Source organism: Telmatherina bonti (genome assembly GCF_933228915.1).
Source record: "Telmatherina bonti genome assembly, chromosome: 9".
Taxonomy (NCBI): domain Eukaryota; kingdom Metazoa; phylum Chordata; class Actinopteri; order Atheriniformes; family Telmatherinidae; genus Telmatherina; species Telmatherina bonti.
The window spans coordinates 14,595,199-14,615,227 of NC_136627.1; the positions used below are offsets into that span (position 1 = coordinate 14,595,199).

General features: G+C 39.7%; 1 protein-coding gene across 2 annotated transcripts in view; it reads left to right on the forward strand.

Annotated features, from left to right (window-relative positions):
* b3gat1a (beta-1,3-glucuronyltransferase 1 (glucuronosyltransferase P) a) overlaps positions 1-20,029 on the forward strand; it is an 89,458-nt gene that overhangs the window by 37,356 nt on the left and 32,073 nt on the right. For both annotated transcript variants that reach the window (XM_079246524.1, XM_079246525.1), the window contains exon 2: positions 755-994. The gene's annotated coding sequence lies outside the window, so the exon portion shown is untranslated. The remainder of the gene's footprint in view (positions 1-754; positions 995-20,029) is intronic.

Below are 20,029 nucleotides of genomic sequence, written 5' to 3' on the forward strand. Positions count from 1 at the left end.
CTACAACCAGAGCGGCTGTCCACAGGCAAGCGCAACCAACACAGAGGCAGATGAGGCCCACAGAGGAAGTCTCATCAATAATGGAGAGCGGTAGCTGAGGGAGTCATGCAGAGGAATTGTGGTGGAATGAGAGAGAAGTGCAGCTGGTGTGTTTGTCTCATTGCCTCCAAATGGACATTTTGAAATGACGTTCCTCCCCAGAGGACACGCATAAGAGGAGGGCAGCTATTAATAGCAGTTAGACTGAATAAGTGGTGAAATTGCTGTTTTCGCCGAGCGCCTGGCCATTTTTTTTTTTCTTTTTAGAACTTATTAGGAAATTTTCCTGTCATCATTCCCCAGTGAGCAGGGCAAATAAGACAATTAATAATAATTTCTTCTCTTTTTTTTTTTTCTTTGTCCTAAGGTCATAGAGGTGGTTGACAAAAAAATGGGAAACAGCTAATTATTATCAAATTGAAAATGAAATGAGCTGCATGGCTACAATCACACTTCATGGAAGTAATGAACTAATGAACGCACATAGCTCCAACAGTCACACACACGGTGATTATCGCCACTGACAGCTGTCCAGATGCAAACAGAAAAATCTGTCACAGTCATAAGCATCAACAATAAGCCACTGCCTGTTTTATTACAGCAGCATGTCCTCCCAGCTGCCATGCTGCTCCCTTCTCTTTCTTCAATGCCCCTCATTGTACCTAGAAGAGGAGGCTCATTCTTCGTCACATCTCTCGTGCTCTTGTTTCCCCAGGGGCCAGCCCTGAGGACGTGAAACTGCCGGGAGAGCTTGGATGTGACCCGTTACACAGCATCCGCTGTGTTTGACCACCTTGGGCTGCAAACATCTCTGCTCCCCCAAACGGCACCGATTAAGGGAAGCATAGAAACAAAGACTTGTGACAGAATCCAGCGGCACAGGCGGGAGGAGGAAGGGAATACGCTGGAGGAGGGGCCTGTGTTTCCTGGGCCCAGGCAAAGCTCTGTTTGTATTGTGAGTATAGTTTTCTTCTCATTGTTGTGAGTGAACACACCGCCACACAACTCACCCATGCTATGCATCAATTTTTTTTTTTTTTTTTTTTTTTTCAGTGAAGCAAAAATAAAAAGTGCTCCTAACTGGAGTGAGCATTGAACGGAAGATTTCGACTTCTTTGTAAAGAGGAGTGACAATCTATCCAGATATTTTTCCAGTGTGTCAGGCTAGTTTTGTTACTGGTTTAAACTGTCATTCTGCCTTTACCAACTTTCCTGTGTGCTTCTTTTTCACTGTTACTTAAACTCCTTGTGAACAAATGCACAAAGAAGTTATTTTTCCAACTAAAATGAAGGTAAAGCCCTGTGTTTGTGCCTCCACTAGTTATCTTTCCTGCTTTTGGTGACAGTCTGTTACAGTTGTCTTTCTCCTTTTTGTCTTGTTTCCTGTCCATTAGAAGTTACATTGTCACCAGGAAATCCAGCAGCGGAATTAGGTAGGCAACAGGGGCAAAATGATCTGACAGATCCACTTACCTCTGCTGCCTACGATCCCCCCGGCCTCTGATATTATTAGAGACTGATATGTACGTATAGGCTCAGAAGAGAAGAGCGCGAGGCGGATGGAGATGGGAAGGTGTGAGAGCTCAAGAGCCAGTGCTGCTGATGACAGAGCTGAAGAAATAATCTTAAGGTGTGAAAGCAGTAAATGATTAGATAGAGAGGTAGGGGAGAGAGAAAGAGTGAAACAGGTTGGGGTGGTAAATTGTTCATAGGCTCTGTTGTCTCCTCACAACACCAGGGAAAATATTGCGATTGTCTTAGTGGGAGATGAGGGTAAGATGGAGCTAAACTTTATAGCTCCATTTTACCTTTTGCAAGATGCAGACAATCACGGTGAAACAAGACCAGTTAGAGCGCAGATCAATAGGAATTACATAAACCACAGTTCCCTGGGATATCAGCAAGCGTCGATAGCAAACCACCACACTGCACCAAATTTAGTGCTTTTATATTATGATAAAGGGTTTCTATCCAAGGTTAGAAAATGTTTTCAGAAAAGAGTTAATGGTCAATTGCACACCGTGTAGCAGATACAGTCTCAGGCCTCCATCTGTTTATTTAGTTCATTTTATGCACAGTCACCAAAGCTTGAATGCTAATGATTTGACATTTCTTTTTCACCAAAGCGTGAGACTGAATGACACGAATGAAACCATGAAAATCAGAGCAGTCATTTGGTCTGAATCACAACAACTCTTCTTAGGCCACCGGATATCAGAGGTTTAATCTGTATAACATCCCAACATTTTGATACAGAATCATTCATCAACCAGTTCTCGTCAACAGGCTGTAAAATAATTACATTTAATCAAAAACATTCAAATAACTTAAAACTCATGCCAACACCGACTCACAGTACACGGCTTCCAAGTGCTACCTCATGTGGGTGTGAGCATGACTGTACACTGATAGATTAATGTGGTTGTGCACAAAAATGATTGAGAATGCAGATAAACTAAAATATGCCAGCTCTCAGAGATGCAAATAAATGCATTGTTCTTCTGGTTTTCGACTCAGTAAGGCTTTGTATCCATTGGAAGAGTAAAAAAAAAAAAAAAAGTCTTCATCAAGGAGTCCTGTAATGTGGTCTTTATTGCTGATATCATGAAAACTGAATTGTAGAATTTCGTCCGAAAAAAAAAAGACAAATTTATTTATTTGGTATAATTAGAAATTTTTCAAATATGCAGTTGTAATTGGATTTATTTTTCATTTGATGCATTCAGCATTTCCTGCACCAGAGGCAGAACGCCTCCTGAAATCATGATGGAATCTCCACCATGATTTACTGTAAGGAAACTGAAGCTCTGGATCTCTGCAGAGCTCAAAATCCATTAAAAAAAAGTCCACAAGAGATTATTCCTGAAATATTCTAGTCTGTAATGGTTTGTGCTTATATTAGTAATGAACTATGTCTTTATTTCAGTACGTGTTAGCCTAGTTAAGTCAGTGTGGAGACTGAAAAACAGGTCTGGATTATCCAGATCAGCCTGAACCGCTACAGGAATTTCATAATTTCTCCATTTTTTGTAGCCTTTTCTTTCTTATTACTATTAGAAGCTGGAGCCTATGCTCTTCGGGCAAAAGGCAGGGTACACCCTGGACAGCTTGCCAGTCCATTGCAGGGCCACACAGAGACAAACAACCACTCATGCTCACACTCACTCCTGGGGACAATTTAGAGTAACCAGCTATCCTAACATGCATGTCTTTGGATGGTGGGAGGAAGCTGGAGGACCTGGAGAGAACCCATGCACACACAGGGAGAACATGCAAACTCCACACAGAAAGGCCACTGACCAAACCTCACCCCAGCTGTGGATCAAACCAGTGACCTTCTTGCTATGAGGCCACAGTGCTAACCACTACGCCACCGTGCAGCCCTATTATTATTATTGGAAGTAGTAGTAGTAGTACACTTGCTGGTACACTTTGGACACTTGACGTTTAATTTTTACTTCGTTAGAATTTACCCGTTTGTCTTAATTCCTGAAGATATTATATATTTAGTTCTGCAGATAGGTGGTGGATTGTGTTACCCTGTTCTCAAAAGTGCGGGTTTCTAGTTTCATGAGAAAACTTTAGTAGAGTGGGCCTGAAAACCTTGTGTTTCATATTTTAAAAGTCATCAGTTACGTAACTGTTGAGGTTTGCAGGTGTACATAAGTCTACTCATTGCCTGGTGCAAAAGCTTTTCACAGAGGAATTTGCAGCAATTAACGGCTTAGCTTTAAAGGTTCTGATGGGTTTATGAAACAATATACAGTAACACTATATATCCAACATTTCTGAAGACTGTGGCAAAGACAAGTGAATTAAATGCTTATTGTTCAGGATGTAATCTGTTTTATTGGACACTGTTACAGTATACTGCAACTATTACACTGCATTAAATGTTTCCCTCCTGCAATTTTAATGCAGACAGGCTATCATGCAGTAGCTGCAAGGCCGTTTGCTCGAGTGTGCCTCCAACATGTCGGAAAAGCCGGGATGCCATCATGACTTCATCATCGCAGCTTTATTTACAGTCTTTCAATCAAGCTTAGAACAAAAAGCATATGTTATGTAATAATTTAGAAAGCACTCACAACCCTTTTTAATTGGTGTGAGCTGAATTCACGCTGAATAATCAACATGGCAGCTCCTCATCATAGATTTATGGACAGCCTTGATTGCTGCCAGGATGAAATTAACTCTTTCCGTCAGTAGAGAAGTGTTGAAAGATGGCTGCCAGAAAATTCCTCCTCTGTCACCTTTAGCCACCAGTGCACCAACACACACATTCAAACACACATATGCACATTTGCATGTACGTATATGCAGATGAGACTGGTCTGTTCCTTCTGGCTGTCTCTGTAGAGCTGTCACACATGCTGCGTCTAGGAGCACCGGGAGGCCGGGGTTGACTTGAATTAAACTGAGAGGATGTCCTTTCCAGATCTGCAGAGGGCCACAGAGACACATCTGCCCCCAGAGAAGGCCGGTCAAAAAGACAACGGTTGAGAGATGAATGGGGGGAAAAAGAGGGAAAGAAGGAATGCTAGGGGAGGTGGAGGAGAGAGGAAGTTAATAAGAACAAAAAAGACAGAGGCAGGGAGAAATTGCCTGTGAGAGAGAGGAATGCTGGATGATGTGGAGAAGGAGGAGGACACCGGGGTAAGGAGGGGAGGCAGATGAAATTGCATGAGTGTGTGTGTGAGTTTGTGTGTGCTTGGCAGAAAAAGAGAGAGAGGGTGGGAGAGAAAGCTGAGAGATGCTACACCAAACACATAAAATATCCTTTGTTTTCCCCTCAGCTCTGGCCAACACTGAATAAAAATGGAAACAAAAAATGTACACTATAAAGTATCGCTCAAGATAACTATAAATATCTACTTGACTTAATGTGACATCTAAGTTGATCCAATTCTGTATGTCTGCTATCAGTTGGGAAGGTACATCCAGGCAGATTTTTAAAGCTTTGCCATTGTTAACATTTTTCTCATAAAGTAGAGGCTTTATTAAAGCCTACAGATCTAAAGACAGTGTGCAACGTTCTTGCATTGTAAACTGAATTGGGATAAACTGATGCTGCAATATTAAAGAAGCAGCATAAATAATGTACTGCCACCTAGTGGTAAATGCATAGGTCTAATTAGCCTGTGTGCCATTTGTTAACTAAAACTGTGTTTTCATAAAGGCAGAAATGCTTATGCAAATTCCTTTTCTTATTTTATTAAAGCTGTGTGTACATTTGTATCTCAATGATTGCAAAACTTTACACATCTGTGCAAACCTGCTTTTCTCCTGGTTTTAGCCATTATACAGTCATTTCCCTTGTTTGTTTAAGAAAAAAAAACAAAAAAAAAAAAACGGAAGATTGCGCTTCATGTCACAGAATTTTAGAGCAACTTGTACTCATGTCCTGAACTGAATTCTTGAGCTTTGCAGTCTGGATGTAGAGTATCAGGATTCTAGTAATAAATGCTACAGTCATCATTTCAAGGTAATGAAGCACCATCTGCAAAACAAAGGATAACTTTGCTGTGCTCTATGCTAGTTGCAAATAAAGCAAAAGAAGGTGCACTACTTGCATTTATCTACCTAGAGTCTCTAAACACTTAAGCTCATACACAATGCTGCAGTATATGTTTGAAATGGAATACATTTATGTATATCCTGACCTAAGAGCGTGGAACATATTTAGAACAGCCCATCATTTTCTCCTCCACCTCCAGGCATTTCTTTTTATTAACAGTAAGTGCATTTCCCATTCTGATCTAGTGTCCTATGTCTCTCCTTTGCCCTAGATGATAAACTCGCAAGAGACCAAAGATTTTTGCAGAACAAGAAATTGGAACATAAATTATTAAGTGAGGATTTGTCCCCCACCAAGTCTGTTCCCAAAAAAGGACCTATTGTATTTTCTACTGATTCCTGCAAACTGGACAGTCCGTTAGGTTCCTGCTTTGATTTCAGCTTTATGATGTGGAGGGATTTTGTTACTTGTACCTCGTACCTCACAGCATCCCCTCTGCCCTCTGTGGCACAGGCACTTGTTCCTTTATGACACAAACCTGCTATGCAGAAATCCTACAGTCTGTAGTTTCTCATTTCAATTTTTAAGGCATTAGCTGCTGAATCATTTGCAGATTAATGATGCATTTCTAAGCATGACACACAAACATTGTCCATGATTACTCACTAGGAAGGGATGTGAGCAGTTCAATGATAATAACACGCACGTTTGGCAGTTTTAGGAAACCCTTAAATGCATCAATATTTGCTTGGCTTTCCCACCTACACTACAATTACATTTGTGCCCCTTGGCAGTTTTCTGTAATGTTAATTCACACAAGCCAAATACGCATACAAATGATAAATCTAAAAAAAAAAAAAATGTAGTGAGAAATTGGCAATGAAATGTTTTGTGAGTATTTCTGCTAATCGTTGCTTTATGGCTTTTACACTAAAGCAGACTGTTACATTTGTATTTACAAACACTGACTGCTTGCGTCATTCACAAGATGGAAACCAAATTCTTTTTCAAATATTTTAGATTTTTTAACCTATATCGCAAAAACCATTGAATATAGAGCAAAAGGAGCTTGAAAGAGTTTAGAGCTTGGATGTTGCAAAATGTAGTCATGTATAAGGATACAGTTTTACTCAGATTTGAATAATGTTGCATTTTAAAGTTAGATGGAGGGAAATGTGTTGTGCTGTGGTGCAACTGTTTGCAACTTCATTCTTATAATGAAAAATGCCTTTTAAATATTTTCCTATAAAAAATTTAAAAAAAATTTTTTCAGTGCATAGCAACTTGATTTTCAATGTGAAAGACTAACAACGGACCTGTATGGCACATTTACGGCACAAACAATGAAACAACGCAAGCACAATGTCTGAAGACAGAATGCCAAATCATGAGGAGAAAGCTGTATTTGTGCAAAAATGAACACAGTAAAAATGAGCACTGTAAATGTCACATCACGATACATTCAGCTTTTGAGTAGCTCCATTCCACCTAAGCCAACATGACCCAAAATAACAGCCTCAGTTTCTCAACCATTTTCGGATTTATCCACGAGCCAGCCGCCTGCAACACTGCATGGTACCTGAACACAGTGAGCCCTTGCAAGATTATATAACTAGAACTGCAAGACACAGCGAGGTTCTGGGGAATTGTGACAGTTGGTGTTAAGTTGTCTGATGAAACCCACAGACATACAGGCAACATGCAGCCATAAGAGCACAGAAAAGAACAAGAACATTCACACTGGCACAAACAAAAACATGCTCGCATGCACAAACAAATCAGGGGATCCCAGAACTCCCTAGAGGCTTTCAAAGAGCTTAAATTGCCCTGAAGCCCATCAGACTATATTAGCGTTTGAATTTGTGCGTGTGTGTGTCATCACACAGACCAATGCAAACACAGCTAGCACCAGTTAACAAGGTGACATCTATAGCTAAAGCACATCCCCCACCAGATTTGCACCATCTCTGTCAAAAAGCAGAAAGGGATGTGCCAACATTGTCTCACCCTGCAGCTATACAGCCTCAAACACACACCCCTCCAAGGCAGCCTTAATGCTGTCTTCTCTATTTGTTCTCTAGCCTAGCACAATGCCACTGTGGATGCTGTTTAGTGAGCTGCAACACTGAAACTGGCGGGCTGATGGTACAATTCAGTCTGATTGAAAGCACCTTCGCAGAGCAACCCCTGAACTGATCCCCTCTGCATGCTAAATGATGTCGTTATTTTCCAATGGGCATCCAATTTCCACTTTATGTCTGTGCTACAGAACGGCTGCAAAAGGGGAAAATCAAATCCAAAAGAACATATATATGTTTTTGTTTTTATTTGTGTATTATTGGTCCCTCTAGTATATGTTCTGCCTGCATGGAGAAGCGTGCTTTTAGTTTTATGTTTCTTCATACGCATACGTTTGCACCTGGTTGCTTTGTTTTAGTTAAGTACTTTGAGTTTTAAAAGCAAATTTTAAAACAAAATTAAATTAAATAAAGTTTGTTTTGAATTGGTTAAAGACATTGATGCGTATTCTTGATAAGCCAGTTTTGTTTGGTCAAAGGAGAAATAGTCAGTAATATCCAAAATGGCCCAATTACACAACTAAGTTCTGTTTACTGTTTTAAATTAAAAAAAAACTTAGTTACTCTTTTACAAAGTTTAGCTAAGAGTTGTGTTCCCATGGTAACAAATCAACTGCACCTGCTGATGAGTGGCTTTATTAAAGAATGGTAAAATCCTTCTGCTGGATGTTTCTCTCTCTCCCTCTCTTTTTCTCGCTCTCGTTCTCTCTTTCTTTTTCTTTCAGTCATTAAATTTATAAAACTGTGAATATGCCCACAAAATGTTTTGTCTGAAAATCAGAATATATTTTTAGCTGGAATAAGAACCGAGCCACATTATAAGTGAGGTGTGTGTTTGAAGAGTCCTGATTTGTACTGGATTCATGGCGGCTTTTTGTTAAATCAGCCTCTGATCTCCAATTTTTCTGGGCCAATCAGTAATACTTTTGTGTCTGTGATTGTAGCTTGGAAGCTGCTGCTTGACTCAGTCTTTGCATGTGTCAATGTCTGCAAAACATACAAAATTAAGTAATAATAATTATTATTATCATTACTTTTTCACTTTTTAAAAAATTGCTTCTGTGCCTCTTACACAGGCAAAGCAACACAAAAAGAAAGAAGATTAATATTTGTTTTCTGATTTTATCACAGTGCACGTTCAAAGCAGCGAGGCTGATAATGAACAGTGACGTTTGACTGTTCTGAGCTTGCCAGCCGTAGCAAAACTAACAAATTCAGACACACTCATCTGGCTTGTGAAGTGGTTAAGGTATAGAGAAAGCCAAGCACATGCACACATAGAACAAAAGCAATTTGCTGAGGGAAGCTGCGTGAAGCACCATCCTAATGTAGGATTACCATCTGAATTTGGGGATGTGCCGTGTGTTTGAATGTGCCCTGACTTCTCAGTTCTGCTTCAACTCAGAGCTGCATAAAAATCCATCCGTGTCAGACTGAATTGGAAGAGCAGCTAATCAATAGCGAGCCAGTAAAAATCCTTTCTGAAGCACAACCAGAGGTTATTCCATAATCCAACAACATTAGAGTGAGAAAGGTTCATTGCTTTGCCAACTGGTACCTCTAAAAGCTCATGACAAATTGGGCTTGAGAAGGCAAGGAAAGCTCAACCTATTCAAAATCACATTAGCGGACTGGTGTGTAAATTTTCTGAAAAAAAAAAAAAAAAGAGAGAGAGAGAGAGAGAGAGAGAGAGAGATAACAGTTTTGGAGGAAATGGTCATTACAATGTTGATTTTGTTCCCAATCCATTGTAACTTGTCATATTTTAGATATTTTCTTCTTCTTAAATACATTTAGACCTTTTCGGACAAATGCTGATGAGTTAAAGTTGGACATAAATCTGTATGCAGAAAACCATGTTGGACACATAACAGATATTTCACTGAATTTAAAAAAATCTTTCAAATAGTGGTGGGATTATCATGAAGCATATTAAGCTAGTAAACATGTGTCATTATTACATAATCACAGCAAGATGAATGACCACGTAAAGCCCAATGACCTTTCTCCTGGCTTAATGGTCATTTTACATCCATCCAACCAGGGATCCTTTGAAAGGACAAGAGGCTAGAGGGGTCATTCAGACTTTAGTCAATGCATTCATCAAAATAGTAATGATTTGTCAGCTCCAAGGAGTCATTAGCATTACACCATTTTTAATATTTTCCTATGATCTTCAACTCCGTAGCAAGAAAAGGATATTTTTAGAAAACAGGATTTCACATATAAACCTAATCATCAACAGCTGTGCATTAGCATACACTTGCGAAATACCTTATTCATGATTTTTTTCTTCTGAGTAGCTTGAGGAAAAAAAGAAGATGCCTGTTCTGACCAGCAATAAGATTCAGCTCTGTTAACACCTTACTGTGGCAAATTTTCATCCATAAGCTACCATCTAACTTTGGTACTTTCCATCCCTCCCATCATGCAGACTTTCCAACTGGATGGCCTAATTGGAACCATTTCCACTCATAATGGAGCAGCCCCAAGGGAGCTCATTATTGAAACTGTCGACCCACCTCAGCCATTCTTTTGCCACCCCCCTCGTCAAGGTCCCATGGTTCAGTCCAGTGACAAATACAGGAGGGTTACCTTCATCCTACAGGCTATTGATCACCATTAGGAAAGAGAAAAGTCATGCTAGCTGTGATGCATGGCTTTTTTAGTGTGTGTGTGTGTGTGTGTGTGTGTGTGTGTATGTGTGTGTGCATCTGTCACTCTGGTCCCTACATTGGGTGCTACAGAGATGACTTACTTTTCACACAATAAAACCGAACTAAGAGGAAAATTATAATGGTCGTTGCAGCAGTGGATGGAAGATTAACTCACTGAGAGCTACAGAAAAGAATTTCCTCTGCTACATGACCTAAACCATCCCAACCATTTTCTATGTATTATCTTAGCAGGGAGGGAGTTGGAGAATCCACTCAACCACCACACCTACCTCTTTATGAGGACTTTCGTTAACCTACATAACAAAAAGACAAGATCATTACTATGTGCCAGGATAAAGGAATTTATGAACAATGACAAAACTTTAAATTGATTTTCCAATTAAATTGTTTGTGTGGTGCATCTTTGTATTTACAGCAGACTTTGCACAACTGCATACTATTATCTATCCATGTTTATGTTTAAAAAAAAAAAAAAACTAATTGTTGTGGGCAAGGTAGCACACAAATATTAGCAGTTAGAACATCTCTGTTTCAGATAACTCACAAAATTGTTTCCTATTATTTATTGGTTGATAAACCAAGCCACATTTTCCCACATAGCATTTATGGAACTGAACCTTGCCTGTGGATTTGATGATGCCATTGTGGGACACACCATCCGTCACCACCATTCTCTTTATCTCAGCAAAGTCATTGCTCCGTTGAGTCAGTGACACCTCTGCCATGAGTAGACACACAGTCGCTGTGTCAACACTGTTCTGTTGGTGTCATCTTTCCCTGTCCTCGGGTGCTTTTTGAATGCGACTACATTTCTGAATATACTGTAAGCAGAGTCGAAGGACAAATAATAATAGCAAGTGATAAGCAATGATTTGAGATGCCAGCACAAAGCAGATTAAAGGGTATCAGGTTGAAATGTCAAAGGTGCTTTGTTTTTTTTGTTTTTTTTTTACTGTTTAGAAGGTATGGGAGTGGTTCGTTGATAAAAACAAGAGCTGGTACTCGCCTGCAGACTGGAAGAGCAGTAGAGAACCCAGTGGAGACAAAACAGCAGTGTGCATTGTTAATGGGCCAAGAATTTGCTGGTGCCTTACAGTACCAGTCAAAAGTTTGGACACATTTTCCCATTGGATTTATTGTGAAAGTGTGTCCAAACTTTTGACTGGTAATGTACTATTTACAGATTGGAGAAGATGTTGGACATTGAAATGGTAACCTATATTGGAGCTGGATGTATGGCTGCGGAGCAGTTTGTGGTCCCTGAGCATCCCCTGATCAAATCAAATGAAATCAAACTTTATTTCTTGAGCACTTTTCATGCCACGAGCAACACAAAGTGCTTTACAGGATAAAATCAAGTCATAAGGATTAAAACAAACAGTGGATAAAAAGCCATTTTAAAAGAATAGACACAAGCTTTTTCCACATACTCACACACACACACAAAGACATAGAGCAAAGAACCCCCCCCCCCCCCCCCCACACACCCACCCACATTCCCCGAAAAACATCATTCCCTCAATACTGTCTCCTTAACAGGAATGCTGGTTAATAAAACAACTAAAAACATAAAGTAAGTGATAAAAATTCTGCACATTCCTTACTTTTTCCAAGTCATCCAATGGGGCAATTGAATAAACTGCCCCTCCTTCAGGTGGTACCCTCAGCACCTGGTACAGTATGGGGCTGGTGTTCAGTCATCCACTCCTGGACACTTCCTGGTAGTGGGTCTGAGACAAGACTCAGTGGAAATTTTTCATGGAGTTACAGTTCATGACCAAACATGAGAAGAAACAGTGATCTCCCAGTACCTTGATGTGTTGTGGTGTTGCAACAAAACAAAACAGGTGAAAAACAAAACACAGGTCACTGGCAATGTACACAGGAGGTTATTGATTAGGCAGATGAACCTCTCACACTGTCCAATCCCTTCTCAGTGATATGGGGTCATTCACAACTTTGAAACCCCATAATAAGCACAAGGTTGCTAAATTTAGGCATTCTCAAAATCCCTGCCTTGATCAGAATGAATTAAGCCTTGAACACCAAATTTGAAAAACCACCATGAGCAACAGTAGGTGCTCTTTGATCCCAGGTTGGGATAGGCACTGTGTATTTGCTGAACACATCAGTCATCATCACCACAACATTCTCCAGTCCATTTTGGGATGACTTCAACACTGTAAAATCTATAGCTACAATCTTATTTGGCATGTGTGTCAATGAATGACCCATGTAGCTCTTGGCTGCCATGCCATGAGCTTTGGCCATCTGACAATGTTCACACTGCAGGACACACTGCTTTATGTCCACAGACATCCTGGGACAGAAGCAATATTTTTTCTTTAACTCAGTGGTGTGTTTGATGCCCCGGTGACCATGTTCTTGATGGATTTGGTGTCATATTTCCTGCATAAGAACTGTTGGTAGGAGGATCTGAAGGATCTTCTCCCCACCATCTGAGTGATGGATCTGCAGATAAAGGACAACATCCATTTCAGCAATCCAACCCCACTGTCATAGCAGGGCCAAGACAGATTTAGGAAGATGCTGTGTCTCCTCCTTGGTAGGGTGGACTTGCCTTCTTCAATATGAAAAGAAGTCCTTCAAACTTGGACTGCCCTCCTGCAGAGCATGAAGGGAAAAGGAATGGCAGGGAAGATCAGACATCAATGCCTGTCTTACTGGCATGTTAAGTCCTAAGCACGACTGCTTGCATAGACTTGGTAGAACTGATGTGCCAGGCAGGACATGCCCTGCCAAGGCAGAGACACATGCTGCCTAAAGAGGGCATCAGCATTCTTTTTACAATGGCCAGATCTATACTTGAGGTCAAAATCAAAGGAAGTGAACTGAGCGGTCCAACCATCTGGACTCTGTGGAACTTTGCCTGGATTAATGGAGACAGTTCAAAGAGTTGTTGTCGGCCTAAACCACACACTTATGTCCAATAGATACTCCCCAAATTTCTCTGTCATAGCTCACTGAGCTGTGGTTTGCAACTCAGTTTTCCCGCTGGTAAACATTAACTGGTCTAGACCCAGAAGCCTGTTTAGCCACAGAACTGACCAGACCATAAACCCGCTGGCCATGACACTCCCTGGCGAAATGACCAGGCTATTACCAACGTTGTCGTATCACAGGGGCGCGTTGGAAGGCCAGGCCTGTAAGGACAATATCTATAGGGATGCAACCGTTTGAGTAAGCTTGTTAAGCTGTTCTTGCTACTACTAACTCACCAAGCTCTGTAGGAGGGACAGGTGAAGCTGACTGACTGCCATGAACCCTGTGATGCCAACCATGCGTGGAAGGGAGGGAATGACTACACTACCTAGCACTGCCTGGAAATCCTTCCCGCACCTCCAGCAGTGTAGCAGTAGAATGATCACAAACATACTGCTGGAGCTCCCAACAGAGGGCATTGTCCAACACATGTTCAACAAACTGGTCCCAAAGCAAGACCTAAGAAATCCATCAGAGCTACCTGCTTGACCTGCCCCCTTGGGGCTAATGGCCCCAAGGGGGCAGGTCAAGCAGGTAGCAGCTGGTTTCTAGAAAAGCATAGGGTTGCATATGACCTGGAACAGCAACACGATTACTTCAAAAAGGCAAGAATCTTACAAATGCAGTTTGGTAGTGTTGGGAAGCTGGGTAAAATTCGATGATTTGTTTAATCATAAACTAAAATATTATACATACCAGAAGCTATAAAGCCTATCCTTATGATGAAGAACATCAACTAATTCTGAATTTGATACCCGCAAATTAACTTTGTTTAAATTTGAATTGTCTAGTACATTTGTGTATTTTTATATGGAACTGGCAACTTGGACACATGGAAAGGTATAATTAATGCTGAAGGATGAATTCAAATTTGAGATAAGTTTATGCTCCCATCCTGATGTTGACAGTTTCAGAAAAGACCTTACACATTTCACCTAAAAACAAAAATAAAGTTATGTTCAAGCATATTTGCACCCTTGCTTTAAAGAAAAGGCTCAAATTACCATAGTCACTTAAAATAAATATAAACTGTGAAAAGTAATTATAATTTTTTTAAAAATAGTAAATTGTAGTTTTGTAAAGAGACACTGCTTTGTAATTGTGGTTGGAAAGAATATTTTTTAAAAATATCCCAGACAGTTTAGAGCACTTTGCTGATGAGAAATGGGCCAGAATATCTGCCAACAGTTGCAGAGGCCTGACTGTGAGTTACAGAAAACACCTGAATACAGGGACTACCTCAAAGGGTTGTTCAATAAAATAGTACTTATTAATATTTATATATTGGAAAGGTGGACTGGCAACTTCTCCAGGGTTTACCGTTCCTCTCGCCCGACAATTACTAGGATAGGCTCTAGCTTCCCGCAACCATAAATTGGATTAAGCAGTTAAGAAAATGGATGGATAGATGGAAAGGTGCCAATACACTTGAGCAACTCTGTGCAAACTGTATCTTTTACAACAGAATCACTTCATAGTTGAAGAGTCTGGCTACTGGCCTGACCTGCCTGCAGTTCAGAGCTACTTCAAGCAGCTGGTCTCCTCAGCTCACAGAATTTAAAGAAGGAAAGTTGCAATGTGATATGGCTCTGCCCCTACTTCTGTGGCAATAAAATCAAACAAGTTCAAAATCAATCCTTATTTTTCATGACATAGTTAAAAAAAAAAAAAAAAGCCTCACTTCAAACATTTGATATGTTTCATGTGTTCATTTGTAAATGAAACATTGGTATGTCTACAAACCAAAGCATATGGCTTTAAGGGAAATCCCTGTGTGGCAAACCAACTCCTCCAGAAGTGGGATGGCAATAAAGTTGTGACTAAAAATAATTTTCTTTGGTGAACATTTTGTTTGCAATATAAGATCTAATTTTTGTACATCAGTGAAAGGGCTTAACTGTTTGCTTAACTGTTTGGTGGTTATTCATAAAGATATGCTGCATAAGGCCTTAACAACTTGATTGATTCAAATGTGCAGCAAGGATGGGAAATAATAATAATAATGAATCCACTCATTATAAAAACGATTAACTGAGACAGTTAGTTGTCTCCTGGGGGCTGTGTTTTATCGGCAGGTTCAACAATAATGACAACCTGTCAAAGGAAAATCACATACAGCAACTCCCTGACAAATAATTAGAAAGCCAGAGATGGGAATAACTGTTACTGTTATGTGGTAGGTTTTTCTATCACTTTTTCTTTCATCAGCCATACTTTTCTTGAAAAGTTTTATTTATTTATGAGAAGGCACTTCTCCACCACAGCTTTACACTAGACACAGTATAACACTTGACGCCTCAGAGCCATGCTGGTCATAGTGTTGCTGTCTTCCTCAATACTTTATCTCTCTAACCTGAGGTATGACGTGTCTTATATGTTATTCATTACTCCACATTCTAAAATATAACATTTTCATCTTTATGGCTGAGGCATTTCAGGACATCTGAATTATTTTCTAGTAATTCGGTTTTTATGATATTGGCCTACATTATACAATTGCAATTTCCTTCTGGGATTAATAACATATTTTCATTTACTTTCATTTACCACCACCTTCCATGGCTAAATCTTTCTGATCTATTGTCAAACAAGCAGATCCAAGATTCTTTCTTAGAGAAGCTTTTTCTTGTCTAGTCTTTACACCAATTACTTCCCAGCTCAGACAAAACTCTCATCTGCACTGTCCCTGCATTGGATCAAATCCCCCTGGTTTAATTAGCAATAATCAGATTCATAATAATATATATTTTCCTTCCACAAGGGCATATAATTGGGGGGATTTCAACTTTGGTGAATCTTTCATCAGAGAAATCCATGGTCTAGCCCTCATTAAGGAACTCTGAGCTAAGTAGATCGAGAATATTGAAGTCTGAGAGGTGCAGTGGAGAGCTGAACATCTATACTCCACAGAGGAAGTTGGCTTTAATTAGCTAATGAAACTGGGAGCTCCCCCTGCCAACCTCTGACCTTATGTTAAAGTATAATAAGCCTGTTCACAGTATGAGACATGTCACAGTTGAAATCAATGGAATACCCTCCACGATGAAACCAAATTTAATGAGCTAAATGTTGAACTGTCCCTTTAGTTGTTCTGAATGTTTGCAGCCGTTTGCAAATTGGGTCAATTATCTGAATATTGTGAAATTTTCAGTATTTATAAATTTATAATAAACTTTCATTTTAATTGGGAATTTGAGGAATGGGTAATTAGAGGCTCAACAATCCTTTTTTTTAGTTTGGTATATAGGCTTGCGATGTGAATGTCATGGTTCCTGTCTTCATGTCTTTATGTGGACTTTGTCACCACCATCCTTCTGATCATGGCATTCAGCTCCTTATTGCTCCAACCTGTTTCATCTGTTTTCCTCAGCTTATAAACAAAAGCTTCACAGCAGGTTGCACTTTGTCAGACTGTCTGCAACATGCCTGTCAGCCAGCAACTTTCCAGCATTCTGTTTACTAAATCTGTCTGTTTACCTGATCTGACCCAGTATTGACCTGATCTTGTCTTCTCACTCTGGCTGTACTGGATAGGTGAGTTTTTGTGTTTTCTGACCCCTGCTTGTTTTGGATCAAGATTCTGGATTGTGGACTCTGGAAATCGGTATTCTGCTCATACTGGAATCTGTGTCATCTCTGGCTTTACTCACCAGTCATTGTTCTTCAGTTTTCCTAGTTAGCTGTTGGTTCTCACCTGTTTTTATTCCCAAATTTGGATTCCAGTACACCTCTGCTTACTACTGCTGTCTCACTAGAATTCCCTGGTTATGTTTTTTTTACAACTATTCATCTGAACAGCCTCGTATATTAGCAAAACAAAAAATTTATCAAATGTTGAGAAATCCACCTAACCTGTCTCTAGATAATACCAGAACTGCCTTCCCGTTCACCTAGTGTGCAAGTCTACTATAAAATTCTAACTTTAATCTCATTCTGTTGCTGGTGCTTTTGAGTTCAACACTTAAACTACTGCTGTGAGGTTTGGTTGTGGCCTTAAAAAAAAAAGAAAGAAACATAGCTGTCTGGCAATAAAGTGAAAGTCTATTTTATGTATGTCCCACAAAGGACCTGCGACATTCTGTAATTGAGTGTATAACTACACCTCTAGTGGTATTGGTTAGAAGGTTCAGGGTTGGAAAATGTTAGGAGCTGTCTGGGGTCTGCATTTTGTCCCAATGCCACTTAGGCTATGTGCACAAAAGGCCGAATTTCTATCAGATCTTACACTTTACTCACACCATAACTTCACTGGCAATGAGGTTACACTCATTTTTCACTTGAATGCAATGAGCCTGCATATGAATCTAACATTAGCTTTTTGCCTTTTTACAGGAAGGTTATGGCCAGAAACATATTTAAAGGAACAAGATGGCTGATCTCAGTCAAACTTGGCATAGTTGGGTTTTTATATGCAAAATGGAAGACTCGTGTTTTTTTGCATGAACACTGCAGCCTATGATGTGTTTAATAGTGAGCTGTAATAACTTGAACAGAAAAAGCTGTTTATTTGGGCATTTTTCATGAAACATGTCACTGGTGCCAAAATAAATGAGCTGCTGCCTTTTGGGTTCACAGGCTCCGTGTCATTATGTACATCTGTGATAGACTTTTTATTTGACGTAATTATGTACACATAACATTTTAAATACACCTTTTACATGTTTTTTTTCATTTACCACCAGTCACAGTGCATTTAAACCATAAGTCTGCTGTTATTGCTCGTCATTCCCTGTTGTCTCCCATAACAACATTTCTGTTGACTGTACTCTGATCAACACCAAGCTGTGCTGGCTCAACATGGCAAGTCCAAGTCTCAGTGGCAGCATCTCCAGTCCTGGCGGAGCTCCTTCAGCTCATGTTGGCCAGCTCTGAGAGGCTTCATTTTGCTCCCAGGTCCAGAACTGGAAATGTGCCCCGGTGAACTGGACAATAAATTAGTCAAGACATGTTGAGGGCAGGCTGTACCAGGCTATCCCCCTGTGGTTATCAGCAAAGATGAACCTGCCTGAGGGTTGATGCTCTTAAATCTTTTACTAATGCTGAGGCAGCCAGATTCACACATGGACTCAGGCCATCAATCAAGCCCAATGCTTACAGCTAATGGGTTATTCAAGTTTTCCGGAAAATAAAACAGCCATGCTTATCTAAATCAAGCAGGAGAAACAGCACTTGTTGGCGTTTTCAAGCTCACTTTCACATATATCATTCTACATTTAAAGTGATTAGGCTTTGTAGTTTAGCAAAGACAAAAAAAACATGGTTATTTGAGGTCCTCTGCTTGCACAGAATTTTAACCATGTTTTAATATTTTCTTTTGAATTATTTAGAACTCGGTTAGTTATTGCTTTTACAAGAAATTCCAGTTTTGTTTTTTTTTATTATTCAACAGACCCTGTCATAAATGTGGTTACTCCTTTCCTCTCACAGTAAGCGAAACAGGCTAGTCATACAGTAGCTGCCAAGCATGTTACTATTATTAGCATCACACAGTGAGGATACTTGTTTTTATGAGCAGAGGATCACATTTTAAAATGGCTCACTTTGTGACAGGTGAGGACTGTTTTGATAAGTAACTCAAAACTAGCATGGTGAAGGTGACAAATTGTTGCACCCAGAGGGTAAATATGAATGATGTAAATCCATGACAAAATCAAATGGTTTGTGAAAAGGCACATTTCAAAGAATCCATCCTTGTCCTACAAGAAATTGTAAATTGGGAACATTTATTGAAATGCTTAGAATTTATGACATAGGCTTCTCCAGAAGAGCAAGTTCTGAATCACATAAGAAAGGCTAAACTAGAGCTGAATGAAATAATTAACCAAAAAACCCAGTTTTTGCTACAAAGACTTCGCTTAGAGAATTTTGAACATAGCAACAAATCTGGAAGATTTCTCGCAAATCGATTACAAGCAAACAAGGAGAAAACAACCATCTCCTCTGTTAAAGATTCAAGAGGAAATATCCTCCATGACCTTGATGGAATAAATTACACATTTAGGGATTTCTATAAAACATATTCCTCAGAAACAGATCCATCAGACAACAACATTGAGGAATTTCTCAGCTACCTCAATCTTCCAAAGTTACAGCAGGATCAGGAAATGGTTTTGGACGCACCCATTTCAGTAGGGGAACTACATGAAGCTTTAAAACACATGCCCAGCAATAAAGCTCCAGGACCAGACGGTTTTCCAGTTGAATATTATAAAGAATTTTGGTCTACACTAGCACCCACTTTTTATAAAATGGTTTCAGAAACTAAGGAAAAAGGCCAAATATTACAGTAATACTAAAATCAGGAAAAGACCCCAAACTCCCATCTAGTTATCGTCCAATATCACTAATGAACGCAGATCTTAAAATAATCAGTAAAGTGCTTGCTACAAGACTAGAAAAAATAACCCCACTTATCATACATCCTGATCAAACAGGATTTATCAAGGGACGACATTCCACCACTAATACGCGCAGACTAATAAATCTAATTGATTATGCCACCATACATAACCTGGAAACTACAATAATCTCTCTAGATGCTGAAAAAGCATTTGACAGGGTGAACTGGAAATTCTTATTTGCAACATTAGGAAAATTCGGGTTTGGCTCATCGTTTATCGACTGGATAAAGATACTGTATAGCAATCCAAATGCATGCGTCAGGACAAATGATCAAACTTCTCACAGCTTCACCTTGCAGAGAGGCACCAGAC